Raw genomic sequence first — 14,959 nt, 5'->3', positions numbered from 1 at the left:
AATACATGTGCAAACTCAGGGAAAAATGAGTTAAGTGCATAAACCATGATTAACTTATCCATAGAAAGGGATATAAAGTAAATCCTGTTACTCTAATACAGGGTTAGGGCATGGCTGCCTGGGGAATTTTGGGAATTGAAGCCTACAAATCTTAAAGTTGACATGGTTGGGCACTCCTATTATAGTAGAAAAATGAACATCACAACATTAAAACAATCTTTGCAACACTTTCCTGAAATGTAGATGTTTAGATGGGAGGAAATATACATTTTTTTTTGCAGCCTCTTTTTTCAATTGATAGCAACAGGTTCTTTAAATACTCTGTTTTCCCGAAAATAAGACCTATCCTGAAAATAAGACCTAGCATGTATTTATGCATGCACCTAATATAAGTCCTACTCCCCAAATAAGCCCTACTCGAGAACCTGCACAGCTGACTGGGTGCCCATTCTGTCTGGTTGTTTGTGGTGCCACAGCCATGAGGTGAGGCGGGGTGTTGGTGAAGCTTCCCCATGTACCCCACACTGGCTTATCCAGTGCCATCCATGCCCCGACACCTGCCTCATGGCAGCAGCACCGGCAGCCATGTGCAGCAAGAGCCCATGTGGTCCCCAACCTACTTCTGCTTGTTTGGGGCTGCAACAGAGCTGGAGGCTGTGTGGTGTGTTGGTGCCACAGCCACAATGTGAGACAGGTATCAGGGCCATGGATGGCCTGGCTGCGGGGCCCTGAGGTAAGGTAGTGTGGGGCATATATTCTTCTGCTACTAATGCAAAAGCTATAAAAGTGTCATTCTAGTTCCTTTACCCTGGCTCCACTATCCTCTGCCTCACAGCGGTGGCACTAGTGCACCACACAGCCTCCTGCCCCATTGCAAGCAAGTAGAAGAAGTGGGCCTCCTGTACATGGGAAAAACAAGACACCCCCCCAAAATAAGCTGTAGTGCTTATTTTGCCCCCCACCCAAAAAAATAAGACCCAGTCTTATTTTCGGGGAAACATGTGTATCTATTCATTAATTTGTTAAATTTCTAGTCTCGTTTTCTTCCAAAAGTTCAAGGCAGAATATAGCACTTCCTCTTTCCATTCTTCCTGCAACAAAATCCCTGTGGCTATTCTGGCATAAAAGACAATAACTGGCCCCAAAGCCATCAATAAGCTTCATGGCTCAGGAAGGACATGAACCCAAGGATCTCCTGTCCTATTCCAACACTTAAAACAAAGCTTGATTTCCTTCCTAACTGTAGCAGAATAGTGAAACCATATAAAAGTGATCACTTTAGAAGATATATTCTTCTGCTACTAATGCAAAGGCTATAAGTGTCATCCAAGTTCCTTTATTCTGGCTCCAAGACCATCTAGCTCAGTCCAGATAGTTTGTGTGAGAGAATGAGGGTGGAAACAGCCCCTCCCTAATAGTTCTCAGCTGATATAAGGAGAGGCAATCAAATAGCTCAGTCTCATGCCATGAAGGGTTTTAAAGGTTAAAACCAGAATCTTGCATTGGATCCAGAAGCAAATTGGCAATCAATCCAGGTCATGGAGCAGAGTGTGATATGTGCTGTTTTGGGAACACACATAACTGTCTGCACCGCTACTTTATGCACTAATTGGAGCTTCTGGATGCTCTTCAAGGCTATATAAAGACACTCCCTACATAGAATTGCATTTTAAACACAGCTGTAGTTACAACTAAGGGTAGCTATAGTACAGTTTAGGCAAAATCTGGCTCAAAAAGAGTATCTGTGAGCAGGACCTTGGAGTGCTAGTGTGCAATCACTTAAACATGAACCAGTAGGTGCGGCGGCAGCCAAAAAAGCTAATACAATCCTCGGTTGTATAAATAGAGGCATAGAATCAAAGTCACATGAAGTATTAGTACTGCTTTATAAATCCTTAATAAGATCACATCTGGAATACTGCATCCAGTTTTGGTCACCACATTACAAAAAAGATGTTGAGACTTTGGAACAAGTGCAAAGAAGAGCAGCTAAGATGATTAGGGGCCTGGAGACAAAAGCATATGAAGAACAGTTGCAGGAATTGGATATGACCAGTCTAGAGAAAAGAAGGATTGGGTCGACATGATAGCAGTATTCCAGTATTTGAGAGGTTGCCACAAAGAGGAGGGCAATCTGGAATTAAGGAGAAAGTTCCTTATAGTGAGGACAATTAACCAGTGAAACAGCTTGCCTTCAGAAGTTGTAGATGGTTCATCACTGGAGGTTTTTAAGAAAAGACTGGACAGCCACCTATCTGAAATGGTATAACATCTACTCCTTGAGCAGGAGGTTGGACTAGAAGACCTCCAAGATCCCTTCCAACTTTATTCTGTTTAACACAATAAATGGGTCAGGTCAAAGTGTTTTATAGCCAGGGCATCTGCATAGGGAAAGATTCAAAAATCAATTTGTGACAGCACAAGTACTGACTTTTTTGACCCCTCTATCTCCCACTTACACCCCCATATGGATGTCTCTAATTTACAACCTAAAATTATGGGTCAGAATGGAGCCATGCAATTAACCCTCCTGAATTTCATTTTAAATATAGACTTGCATATATCTTGTGTAACACTTTTGAAGGAAACGAAAATGTCATAAATACAGCTCCTTAATCTTCTTGTTCTTCTGCAGAATACTGCCTTAAATGCCACTTTCTATTGTCTTCTAAATAAGGCTGCTTCCTTTGTATATATTTAGTAAGGTGAATAACAGCTCTTAATTTTTTTTCCTGCTTTATTTTTAAAGATCATATGAATCACTTGTTAATGTTTGACGGCATGTAATAATAGAAACTTCATAAAGTTTGGTGAATGGGTATGAGTACGACCACATTCCACTATAATGGGTAAACGTTGCGGCTCAAGAGACCTGTTGGCCCTATCACAACTAAGAACTGGTTGGACCAGATTAGGGCCGTGTTGTATGATAGGTCTTCCCTTCTGACCAATCACATACCATTGTTCTTGGGTGCCTTGGGCACTTTAAAAAAGTGACGGGGGGAGGGGGGTTGGCACAACGAATTGTTTGGTTTCAGAGTGAAGGAAGGTGAGTAAACATATTTTAGGTCTCTAGCTTACTTGTGCTTGAGTTTTGATCTAAAGTATCTTTTTCTATTGTTAAATCTAATACATTTGTAAAGTTAGTACATATTAACATCTAACACAAATGAGATTAAAACAAAATTTGTCACTGGGTTGCTTCTGTTTGATCATGCTAGCTAAATAGAAAACCCTTAAATTACTTACATACCTTACAGTTTAATCTAAACATGGGGTATTGCTTTAAGCTTTTTATTTTTATATTTCTGAGAAGAAACAAATTATGATGCCAATGATACCCTTCAGCTATTGCTGCTTAATATAGGTGAGAAAAACTTGTAGAAAGCAAGTGAAAAAACTGTAAGCCTTCTCACTGTTTTTGAGCAAACAGTTCCTTTTTATTCAGGAAAAGTTAACAGAAAGTGATACCTGTAAGTGGACATTGTAGCTTTATATCTAATTCAAGTTATTTTACAGACGGTTTCAGCTTCTTCCTTATATTGTAATGAGTTATATTGAATGGCGTAGCTGACAAAGCACCATTTTGGACTTGTATCAGTCTGAAAAATTGATGTGTCATGTTCTGTACATTCTTCTAAATTCTGTAAGCTATCTATAATTCTTTTGAACTGTCCCTCATTCAATCTCTGATACTGTATTTATGCCGAGATCCAGAGTTGAATCCTTAAAATATCTATTAAACTTGATCTTACTTGGAAGTCTTATTCCAAGTTCAGTGAAGCTGGTTCCTCAATAGGTATAGAATAAATTGCAAGTGAGTAAAATGTTTTGCATCACAAACTTGCCCTTCACATAAGTGGCTAGCATCTAATTGTATGCTACTAAAACTGTCTATTTGTAATCTTTAATTGGGCGAAATGGTACATCAAAGGGTAACAATTTTTGAAGCAAGGTACCTCAAATGGGCTAACTTGAAGAATGTATTCTAAGTTTGGAGCCTGTTATTTTTATGGAATTGAAATTTCAATAATCATCAGAGTAGTTTTATTTGTCAAGTTATGGTCAGTGCAGCACTGAGATTTGATCATGATATTTGATAATGATTTCTGATGGTCCCTGCCAGCTTCCCACAAGCAAAGTCAATGCATAAACTGGCAGGAAGTCAAAGGTTGTTCCTCCCTCTCCTGCTTTTTTGCCTGCCCATGGTCAGTCTGTTTATCAGTTTAGGTAAGGAAATATCACTGAAATCATGATCCGGTGGGTCATAGATTATAGTCTTTTTTTTAAAGTTTGATTTAACTGTCACAAGCTTCTTGTCTAGAGACTTAATTCTTACAAAATAGCATAGTTTGTATAACTTACAATTAACAGTTGGCAAAGACAATTTAAGCCAAAATTTCCTCAGCTACTAAGAATTTCAATGTAAGATAAGATTGAAAACATTCCCACAACAAATATTTGCAAATATTAAGATTTCATGTATTTATCAACTCTTTTTTTAAAGTGCTTTTTCTTCTTCTTCTTCAAGCTACTGAGATGAATTTTGGCTTTGTTCAGTTCATTATTATGGTCAGTAGTTTGCATAATATGACAAATAAAACATAACTGATAACAAATAAATGTTCAGTCAAAAATAAAAAAAGAAACACATGAAGGAAAAAGGATACCGACTCAACTGATGTTCTTAATTTATTTTCTTTTATGTAAATTCATTGAAATCTAATTTTTTAAATTTATTTATTTATTTATTTATGTATTTATTTATTTATTTTGTCACAACAGTATATATATGTAAGCATAAGCATGAAATAACTATAAGATATATAAACATATATATAAGCATAAGTATGTAATAACTATACGAAATTTGGATACAATCAAAGGGAACATTAGGACAGGAACAGTAGGCACGTTGGTGCTCTTATGCACGCCCCCTATAGACCTCTTAAGAATGGGGTGAGGTCGATAGTAGATAGTTTTTGGTTAAAGCTTTGGGGATTTTGGGAAGAGACCACAGTCTGGTAGTGCATTCCAGGCATTAACAACTCTGTTACTGAAGTCATATTTTCTGCAATCTAGATTGGAGCAGTTCACATTAAGCTTGAATCTATTGTCAGCGCGTGTATTGTTGTGATTGAAGCTGAAGTAGTCTTCAACAGGAAGGACATTGTAACAGATGATTCTATGAGTTAGACTCAGGTCATGTTGAAGGCGGCATGATGATGATGATATGATGATGATGATAATGATGATAATGATGATGATGATAATGATGATGATGATGATAATGATGGTTTTATCTGGATACAATCCAGATTTTCCAATGCATCCCCTTTAAAATAAGGATAATGTGATCATTATCTTAAATTTGTCATACATTACCATTTGCAGTCCATGACAACAAACCCAAAACTGTCAAAACAGTTGCTGGCACATAAGATGACACCTGCTGTCAATATTGTTAATACTATATAATAGCCATGTTTGTCAGTATGATTGACATTTTTGTTGTACAAAGAACAAAATAAAAAGCCAAATTCCTTTTTATTTATTCTGTAAAAAGCTGTAATAGTAACAAATTCAATGAAAGGACATTTTTTTAAAAAAAGATGCTAAATATGCTTTGAATATCATCTCATCAAACTGTGGATGGGGCTGATGATTTTACAAGTTTGAAATGTCATCAGTAAAACCTTTTCCAATATGATAGTCCCCAGATATGTGTTGGAAATCACAGCTCCAAGCATTTTCAGTCAGTCGCTGACCATGTTCAGTGGGAATCATAAGAATTTCTAATGTATTATGTGTATTTGTATATTAACATTTAAAAAACACTATAATTATCTATAACTATAGTGTACCAAGTCTGGAGAGCTTGTAAAACTTTAGGACAAAGCATTTTCCACTACAAGATGACATATGAGTAAAAAGCAGCATAGTTTCAATGGAAAAACAGAGGTTTGTTTCCAATGAAATGAATTAGATTCAGGGCATGTCACTACAGACCCGTGTAATGTCAATGAGGGATTTGAGAATACCTTGCCAGTCCTGAGAAATTTTGCATTTGTTTGACTATGCTTGGATGCTTCTCAATTGGAAAATTATTCTAGCATCTGGTATCAGCTCCTTTCTCTCAATACTGATGAGTAACCAACTGAAACTTACACTTAACAGGCACTGTTTGTATATATATATATATTTGATTGACAATCTTGCTGAACTTGAGCAGGAAGTTCCAAAATATATATGGGCAATGCTTATACCCTGACTATGAGACAGGATAGTCAAGGAATGATTTCGCATATCCCGTTACTAAGAGTCAATTGCATTCATATATACACATTCACTTGGAGTAACGATCAATGAATATAGTGCAGCTTGTTTGCAGCTAAGTAAATACAAGAGACTAAGAAAGATCAGGGGAAGAAGTTTTTAAAGGATCTGCATTTATCTTGCTCCAGATATTCATTAATAAAAAGCACTGAGAAATTATAGATTACTCTGGTCTGAGCAACCTTATAGATTTAATTTATAGATTTCTACTTCTGTGCCTCAGTGTATTTTCTTTAAGACATTATGTCTGGACTTGTCCCATACATGTAGATAAATACAGAGATATATATCAATACTATCCATTCTTATAGAGTGTAATAAATCTGGGATTGTTATTTTGTTAAATGTTATAGGCTGGTAAGCACACTTAGAATTTTAAGCGCTACTTATAAATTGACTGCTATGATGGGCATGACCAGTTACAAGACTTCTTTAGAAGTACTGCACAGTCCATCTTTCTGGCTGTTGGTAGCAGGGCAGACGGTACTGGCATAGGGCTAAGGTGAAATACATCTGATGGGCTTATGGCCAGTAGCCACTGGTGAAATTGTAATAACTATTGGCTGAGGAACTCTGAGGAAGAATAGGAATAGAATAGAATAGAGTAGAATAGAATAGAGTAGAGTAGAGTAGAGTAGAGTAGAGTAGAGTAGAGTAGAGTAGAGTAGAATAGAATAGAATAGAATAGAATAGAATAGAATAGAATAGAATAGAATAGAATAGAATTTTTTATTGGCCAAGTGTGATTGGACACACAAGGAATTTGTTTGGAGTATATGCTCTTGGTGTACATAAAAGAAAAGATACATTCGTCAAGAATCATAAGGTACAATACTTAATGATATTAATAGGGTACAAATAAGCAATCAGGTATATGCATCATCAATGGAAGAAGAAATAGATGAAGAATTGTATGGAAAATTACCAGAAATAATAGAATCAGTACCAAAGAAGCATGTTCTAATAATTTCTTGTGACTTTAAAAGAAAAGTTGGAGAAAACTGTATATGATTAGATTAGATTACCTGCAGTGATGCAGGGCCCATTTTCTACGGCATATAGAAGTCTAACACATTATTTTAATATAAAATATCATTCTATACCGGGACATCTCCAAATGGACAACGCCATAATCTAAGAGATTACATAGCAAGATATAGAAAAGTTCTGCTGAACTATTGATGCGGATGCTGGAGGCAGATTGTGGATCAGTCTACCAGCTACTAATCACAACAATACAAATACGTGTCTGACAGAAAAAGTCTAGAAAATTTCCAAACCCAATACCTAAAATTATAACTATAAACCTGTGCCTAGTGGATTAAGAATCTGAATAATTGTGGGAAGAAGTTAAAATACTGTAGAAGTAAAAGGGTTAGAAAGCATGTAACAATGGTAGTAAAAGGGTTAGAAAGCGTGTAACAATGGAAGTAAAAGGGTTAGAAAGTATGTAACAGTAAATTCTGCACAGGAACAAGAGAAAGACTGACTCATTTAATTTATGGTGTCAGAAAAGGTTGCTTTGTGCTGTTTGAGCAACCAAAAGAACCACCCATTCAGTAAATACAGGAGATCAAGCCAGAATGCTCATTGGAAGCAAGAATTTATTCAAATTGCTGGTTCTTCATCTATTACCTCAAAAAGTCTTCATTTCCATCAACAATGCTCTGATTTTTAATATTATCTGTCCCTTTACCTACTTGATTATATTACAATTATAATTCCCCCTTTAAGCATACTATACAGTATTTTTCTGCTCTGTCTTTCATGGCAATCATTCTTTTATGCATATTTTTCCAATTCACAAGAAAAAAAAACTTCATTATTCCACCAAACATTTTGCTGTTAACATACTTGTGGCATTCTTCATGCCTTGTTCCAAGAAGTTTCTTCAATATCTTTCCTTACATCTACTTCCCATTCATTTTATTTGGAGATTATATTCTGATCAGGTTTTATACCAGTCTCATGCTTTCACTTTCGCAGGCATTCTTCCTTCATTTCTCTCCATTTTGTTTCACTATCCAGTTTCCCTCCAAGTTCAACTCTGGATGTTAACAGAAATTTGATCTGTCCCACTGGGCCAGTCATAACTCTCATATTGCTCACTAATTCTGTCTTTCATCACAGACAATCAAATAAATAATGCTTTTATATTTGCATTCATATATACATATGAATAGACTTACATTAAAACACACATTTAAAACAAACTTTTAGATGTTTTTCTAAGCAACTGCTTACCAACAGTTACCATTCTTTTTCATTTAATTTAATTCCTGTATTTCTGAATTGCTCAATCAGTTTTCTATACCAGAGGTTCCCAATCTTTTTCGGTTTGCGGCTCCCATAACACTTCGGATTTTTTCCGCGGCTCCCTTAATAGGTACATCCGATTTTTTTTTTTATTTTTGTCTTTTTTTCTGAATTTTTTTCTGAAAGCTGAAATCTTTTCTGTTAACTTTAAAATGTGCATATTGCCTCCTTGTAAAGAGAGATTCAACACATTCAACTTTTCAAAGATATCACATAGGTATGTGAGTTTAATCAAAAAGTCTGTTTCTACAAAGTGTTTGGCATACTCATGTTTTGCTGATGGACGCGCCGTCTCCTTTGATGGGAGCGGCCTCTGTGGAACTTTCCCAGGCGTGGGGTCCCTGCTTGGTCTCGGAGTTTGGCCTCTCGCGATCCCCTTGTTCCTCGGGTCTCCGCCTTGTGGAGGAGGTGGCTGTTCTCGCCTCCAGCCTGGCTCACCTGGGAGGAACTAACGGGTGGTTTTGCTATTTTCGCGCAGCCCTCTTTCCCGATGCCGTCGGCGTGGTGGCGCGGCCGTGTTGGGCAGCGTGTCGGGTGGTCTGGGAGGCCAGTGGCGTCGCGGGCAGACTGGAGGAGGTGCGCGTTGCTTCATCAGGCGGCGGGTCTGGGCGGGCGCTGTGGTTCAGGCGGGCGGGCGGGGCCGGAGCTCGCGCTTCTCCTTTGGTCCGTCGTCGGCGTCTGCCGTCTTCCTGCCTGCTGTGGCCTGCCCCGCGGGGTGTGTGGGTGCGGCTGCGCGGGGGTCCCTTGGCTTTTGGAGTTGTCCCGAGTTGCGGTGTGCGAGTCCCGGTCGCTGCGGCCGTGTCCGGCTTTGTGCATCTGGGATCTCGCGGCACCGCGTGTGGAGCGGACGCTGCTTCTTCGCGGCTCCCTTGTGGCTGTGGCGCGGCTCCCTGGGGAGCCGCGGCTCACAGTTTGGGAATCACTGTTCTATACTATGCTGTCTTTTTCCCAGGCATCCATTCATGTCATCTTGTTAAATAATTTTTTCCTTGAATTTATTCATTCAGAATGATCCACAGTGTTTTCCATAATTCTTCCATTGTTAGTGTTCAATGGATGTAGCATCCAGCTGTCACTAATGTATGGGTGCAAATGCTTGCACGCATGCATGCACAAACACACACACACACTTATACCACTCCATCGTTTCTGCCATTCAATTTAGCCATTTCATTCATAAATGAAGCATATACTCTCACTTTTATGCATGTATTCATCAACTCCACTCCACAAGATTATTACCGCCTTCATTCAGAGGCTCCTCTCTTTGCTTTTTTCCCTTTTGGTTTCATAACATCACAAGATATCTATTTTTTCTTCCTTCCATTTCATTTGTTAGTTAATACTCTTTATGTTTACTATTCTTATAATTTGAGTTTCAGTTTTCTGTGCAACAGGGTCATCAGATGCACCCTTAGATATTGATCTTTGCTCCCATGCTGGCGCTAAATGACTAAGCTTTTAGCACATTTTGGCTAGTATGCCACAGTGAAACCAATGCCCAATTTTAACCCAATTGGCTAGTATTAACATTCAGCATTTTATTGCACATTTCAACCTACTAACAAACACTTTTGGTGCATGATTATTTACCCAGTGCAATTTAGACTATCTTTTGTATTTTGTGTCACCCATATACACGAAAGCCAGTCTGGTCTGTGGTTAAGTCACCAGGGTAGAAAGCAAGAGTCTGTGAGTTCTAGTTCCATTTTAGCCATGAAAGCCAGCTAGATGATCTTGGGCTAATAACTCTCTCTTAGCCCAACTCACCTCAGAGGATTTTTGTTCTAGGAAAAATAGGAGGAGGAAGTTATGTTGAATATATTTACCACTGTGAATTATTTATAAAACAAATAAAGGCAGAATATAAATAAGTAACAGGGATGCAGTGGCTCAGTGGCTAAGATGCTGAGCTTGTTGATCGAAATGTCGGAAGTTCAGTGTTTCGAATCCCTAGTGCCATATAATGGGGTGAGCTCCCGTTACTTGTCCCAGCTTCTGCCAACCTATCAGTTTGAAAGCACTTAAAAATGCAAGTAGAAATATAGGGCCCACCTTTGGTGGGAAGGCAACAGCGTTCCCTGCACGTTTGGCATTTAGTCATGCCAGCCACATGACCATGAAGATGTCTTCGGACAGCGCTGGCTCTTTGGCTTTGAAAAGGAGATGAGCACCGCCCCCTAGAATTGGGAACGACTAGCACATATGTGCGAGGGGAATCTTTACCTTTACCTTAAATAAATAAATAAGCAAACAAACTAATATCTGGTTTAAAGATAGTGCTAAAAACAAACATTCCTAACTCTTAAGAGTCTTCAGAGCAACAAAGTGTACAGACATAAGTTGTTTAGGAAGAAAAACCTAGGAAATGAAATATTTTACAGTGAAAGAACAGCTCCCATTACCCAATGAAATTTCTGAGAATGCAAGCTCGGGCATTATAGAATAAGATTCAATGCCCATAGAGACTCTGTTCTCAACCACACCCTTTCAAAAATATTTCTCTTTTATCCGAGGCTTCTGTGGTTTTGGTGGAGTCAGGGTGCTTTCCTACTCTTTGTTTACTAGCAAAAAAAAATCTTTTAGTTTTTAAGCTTTTGTTCTACAAATGTTAAAAGCACCAAAGCTCAGTTAGGAAGTTTCATACACAACAAAACAGCCAGTTCCAGGCCATTCCTGATTTGGAAAAAGATACCTCTACAGGCGTGTAGCTGCCCTTGTTCTGAATCCCAAACCCATGTGTTATAGCTGAGATATTATACTGGGATTTTGATATAAACAAGTCTAAAATATGGAATTTTATCAATGCCAGTAAACAGTTTGAGCAAGGCTGAACTAGTTAGGGATATCCCAGTCTAGCAGTCTCTAAGAGGTTGGAGCTGTAACTATGATAATTTCTCAACCAGATATTTTGTTGGCCATAGTGAATGTGGAATGTTGGCAACTGTAATTCAACATCTTCAGATAGCTCTTCAGATAGCTCTGATTTAGAAACTTTATTAGACATTTTAGAAGTCACACAGACATTTCATCCAATATCAAGGCAGAATTTTTCCTCTCTACATTTTTCTCTCTCGCTTTCTTTTAACTTCGTATTATTTGTGTTGTATTATGAATATTACTAGCATCAAAGGTGTTAAAGAACCCCTGGGCTTCTCAAATTTTAACATATTTATTGCAGTAGTCTTTAAGCCATAAGAGATTTGTTGTTGTGGTAATGAACAGTTTTGCCAGCAAGAAAATTTAGATATTTGCTTAGTTTTTCACTTGTTTTCTTCACTCACTTGAGAGTTTTGAAACCAAATTCATGCACGTTTTTAAATAACTGATGGTATCAATACTAATCTGGAGCCAGTCTTTAAGTTCCAGCCAATAATACAGAGGTATTCTTTTCTTTTCTCCTTTCAATGCATTTTTCTGTTTGTCTTTTTCCTCCTTAAATAAAGCAAACTAATAGTGCTTTTGCTATAAACAAGTTTGAAGCCTGTTCTTATTGTCAAACTTCAAGTAGTTAAGAATATAGTGACTACTGGGACTACTTATCTGTTAGACTTCTTTTCCTCCCTTTTTCATCAAAATAAAAATGGCTTCTTAAAAAAGAGAAAATAAATCCATTAAAAAGAAATAGCGGAAGGTGTCAGGAACTGTGTATCTAAAAACAATTCATTTTCATGACCCCCTTGCTTCAATAAAATCATTCATTCATTCATTTTCTATAGCTGCTCATTTCACATATGTGATTCGAGATAGCTTACAAATTTAAAACACAAAAGCAGTACCAAAAAACCCAAAGTCATAGAACAAAAACCATTAAAACACATTAAAAACAACCAAAACTATTACAATCATTAAAAAAAAACATGATCTTAAAGCTCACAATCCAAATTTGTTGTTGTTGTTAGTTGTGAAGTCGTGTCCGACCCATTGCAACCCCATGGACAATGTTCCTCCAGGCCTTCCTGTCCTCTACCATCCTCTAGAGTCCGTTTAAGCTCATGCCTACTGCTTCAGTGACTCCATCCAGCTACCTCACTCTCTGTTGTCCCATTCTTCTTTTGTCTTCAATCTTTCCCAGCATTAGGCTCTTCTCCAGTGAGTCCTTCTTTCTCATTAGGTGGCCCAAGTATTTCAGTTTCATCTTCAGGATCTGGCCTTCTAAAGAGCAGTCAGGGTTGATCTCTAGGACTGACTGGCTTGATCACCTTGCAGTCCAAGGGACTTGCAGGAGTCTTCTCCAGCACCGTAGTTCAAAAGCCTCAATTCTTTGGTGCTCAGGATCCAATTTACTAATCATATAGCTATTTAGAAGGCTCCAGACAAGTAGTAGGATTCAGCCAGTTTGCACCATTTCGGGAGAACTGGTTGTTAACTTTCTGAGCAGTTTGGTGAACTGGTTGTTGAAAGAAATCATTAGGGCAGAGAACCGGTTGTTAAATTATTTGAATCCCACCACTGCTCCAGACCACCATTACCATAGGCCCAGGCAAGATGACAAAGCCAAATCTTCAGGCCCTTCCTACAGGCCAGAAGGTCTGGGGCCAATCTAGATTCCAGGTAAGTGATGTTGCAAAGTATGGGCACCATGGCAGAAAAAGCTTTCTTCCTGAGTCCCATCAGATGATATTTCTTAGTAGAGGGGACCTATAACACGCATCTCTTATGAAATGGGTAGATGTAATCAGGGATAGGCAGACCCTCAAATATTCAGTGCTTTATTTTTATTTTACTTATCCAAAAAACAAAGCAGAACACAAATTCTCCATTTGATTTTTAGAGCTTTTCAAAAGGCATATTAGCAGCTGGCAAGCAGTGATAATAGTTCTGATGATATCTATGGAGATTCTCAGTCATCCAGGTCATGGTTGTCCCAAAGGAGGTTTTTCAAGAGGCAACTCGACTTTCTGGTTTTTCTTTGAAGACATTTTGCTTCTCATCCAAGAAGCTTCTTCGGCTCTGGCTGGATGGTGGGGAATGGAAGAATGAAGAAGCTTTTTGGATGAGAAGTGAAACGTCTTCAGAGAAAAACCAAAAAGTCCAGTTGCCTCTTGAAAAGCCACATTTGAGAGTTCTGATAATAGATTACTAAGCAAGAGTTACTAAGAATTAAATTTAAAAAAAATGAAAAGATCAGCACACCAGCTGCTCAATGAAGAAGGCAAAACATCCATAGGTAACACAGTGGAAGAATTACTCGATATGGTTCAATTTTCTCCAACAGCTATACATGTTCCAGCAGGAAATTGTGAAGTGTAGGATGAAGGAGCAGGACTGAAATGTGAGATTATACAAATATGTTTACAGAAAACCTATTCATTTAGAAAAAGTTTAAACTTGAAGATCAAGTCAGTTACTTCCTAGAGTATTGAAGGAATTTGATAATTGTTCAGTTGAACTATACTATCTTTGAAAAAGAATTAGTAAAGTACCTAAGGAGTGGAGGACAGTAAAAGTTCCCCCCAAAGGAACAAAGGAAATTTCATAAAACTCCAATTTGAAATTGATACCTAGCAATATCCTAAGTAAATCTGTAAGGATTTAATGTGTAAACATCTTGAAAACAAAGGAATACTTATTAGAAGCTACCAAGAAATTGTGAAGAACATATCTTTGCAAACTAATATTTGATTACATCTTTAATAGATTGTAGAATGTTATATCTATAATATCTTGATTTCAGCTCTGGGGTTACACCAACTCCCTGATCTCCGGACCTTTAAGCGCGAGCTTAAGACTGTTTTATTCCAATGGGCAGGGTTGGCCTAATTTTAACAGGAGTGGTTTTATTAGGATCTATTTTATATTTTATTAGTTTTAAATTATGGAGCCAATTTTTAGAATCAGATTTTTATTTTATTTTTGCATTTATATCCCGCCCTTCTCCGAAGACTCAGGGCGGCTTACACTATGTCAAGCAATAGTCTAAATAATGTTCTTAATTTGTTTCTTTTTGTACAATTTTTACCTTGGCTGTAAACCGCCCTGAGTCTTCGGAGAAGGGCGGTATAAAAGTATGATTAATAATAATAATAATAATAAATAATAAAAAAGATCAGACAAAATTTCTTGAAATACATTAACCAGCAAGCTGATTACTTACAGACTGCAATAAAGTGATTACATAGCTAGCTTAACTAAACACACTCAAAGAGGGTATAATTCAATGGTTATCCATAAAATTGGAGAATGGTATTAGGTGGTATGCCACAACAACCAATTTTATGTCTGACTGAGGAAAATGCTTGTCGAATTTGCAGATGATTCAAAGTCAGGTAAGGTAGAACATAGAAATAAAAATAAAAACTATAGT

The 14,959-nt window shown here is 37.7% G+C and overlaps 1 protein-coding gene across 1 annotated transcript in view; it reads left to right on the top strand.

Moving 5' to 3' along the window:
* Nucleotides 1-2,917: 2,917 nt before the first annotated feature.
* Nucleotides 2,918-14,959, top strand: part of UPK1B (uroplakin 1B) — a 29,148-nt gene continuing 17,106 nt past the window's right edge. The window contains exon 1 of the mRNA XM_058184765.1: nucleotides 2,918-3,049. The gene's annotated coding sequence lies outside the window, so the exon portion shown is untranslated. The remainder of the gene's footprint in view (nucleotides 3,050-14,959) is intronic.

This window comes from Ahaetulla prasina, chromosome 5, assembly GCF_028640845.1.
Source record: "Ahaetulla prasina isolate Xishuangbanna chromosome 5, ASM2864084v1, whole genome shotgun sequence".
NCBI classification, from domain to species: domain Eukaryota; kingdom Metazoa; phylum Chordata; class Lepidosauria; order Squamata; family Colubridae; genus Ahaetulla; species Ahaetulla prasina.
This window is presented reverse-complemented; position numbering and strand designations above follow the sequence as displayed.